Source organism: Papio anubis, chromosome 8 (genome assembly GCF_008728515.1).
Source record: "Papio anubis isolate 15944 chromosome 8, Panubis1.0, whole genome shotgun sequence".
Taxonomy (NCBI): Eukaryota; Metazoa; Chordata; class Mammalia; order Primates; family Cercopithecidae; genus Papio; species Papio anubis.
Window position 1 is genome coordinate 48909375 of NC_044983.1, and position 1792 is coordinate 48911166.

Genomic DNA, 1792 nt, shown 5'->3' on the forward strand with positions numbered 1-1792 from the left:
AGTTCATCTATGTGCTACAAGATCTCTCCTTGACAGTGGATTTGCAGACCAAAGCATGCCCCAGGGAACCCTCACCTCCAGGGGGTCACCTCAGGAGAGCATGTCAAAAGCATGCCCACTTGGTCACTTTTGCAACTTATTTCTGCCCAGGAAGGTACCAACTCAACTGCCCAGTATATAACTGCCCAGTGGCAGGGGGATGCCTTCCCTAGCTCGTTTACTCCCCTACCTTATAAAAGTGCCCTCTTTCTGCTCCCAAAGTGAAGCAGCACATTTAAATGCAGGGTGCTTTGTGCCCTTCCCCAAGCTAGCTTCTGAATAAATTCACATTTTTTTTTTTTGTATCAGACCTCACTCTCCCTAACTGGACTCTGCATTCAGCAAGCAACTAACCTGCTTTTTGGTTACAATAGACCTTTTAGAACAGGTTATGTTGTACTAAAATTTGTGCTGCTGTTGCAATATATTGCAGTTACTTGCTTAATTGCTTGTCATTTGTAGACTGTAAGATCAAAAATGTATTTGGCCACTTAAGACACTAATAAATCCACTAGTAAAGCACTAAGAAAAAGGGGGGAGGGTGTCTGTTTTGTTTACCACTGTGTGTTCAGAATCTAGCATAGTTCCTGACAAAAATATATGAATATACTGAATATTGTCTCAAACACAAGTTATTGGAAAAAAAGTAACTGTCCTGTCTGTTTGTTCATTTGTTTTATGTGGTCACTAGTTTTCACAAACATGGGGATCATCAGCAGGAATGTGAGGAATGTATAGTGCTCCCAAATAATCATAAAGAAGATATTATAAGGCCTAAAATTTGCTATATATTGAGTTTTCTCCCCAGATATATTAAAATTTTCTTTAGATAATAAGTTTCTAATTATATTCCATATTCAGAATTTATATACCCAAATACACAACAACCAGTGCAAAGAAAGGATACTGATTCAGATGAAAAACTGTTTGCTCTCTTATTTCCTTAGACTTTTTCTAACTTATTTTTATCCTTATTTCATTAAGCAACCAAAAATTCCACTAAAAATGGAAGTGGAGAGCCCTACCACACTTGCACTCCAATCCCTTATGAAATGGACTTACCAATCAAAGATAAACAGGAATAAGAAATTTGCTTTGTTTTGAAAAGAGACTAGGACTTAGTAGTGTGTTCTTTCCAATTAGCAGAATGAGTCCCTTTTTACTTCCCAAGCCTGAGTTTTGCTTCTACTTCCACAAATCTTTCTTTTGTCGTGATACTGGATTTTAAGTTGTTCTTTGTGTGTAAAATACCATGTGTTTAGAACACAGAAACAGATCATTCTTGGCAGTGATGTGGTTGTACTGTACTGGGAGCAGGGCAGGGGCTGCTTGTGCTTCCAGGTGGAGTTGCTATTTCGTTATGCTTTTATTGATGGAACAGTTTGATTTTGAATTTTGCATGTTTCTGTAGTGAAAAAAGTGGATTTTCATTGTGAGGGCAGGAGGTCACATTGATCCTGGGGTCCTCGCAGCATTATTGTGAAAACAGGTGAATTATCCTAAGCAATTCACAGGTCTGGGAATTAAAGACCACAGGTTAGATCCCCACAATTCATAGGTCTGGAAACTAAAGATCACAGTTTAGATCCCCACATGTTTTGTTTCTATCCACTAATCACCCACAACATTGTCATGGATGGAAAGTTAGAGTAACCCTTATAGTTTTGAGAAACAGTTTCCATTGTTCTTGTTGAAGTGCAGCATCACTGAAGTAATTACAGAATAAATAATTTACCACAATAATTGACTGTCA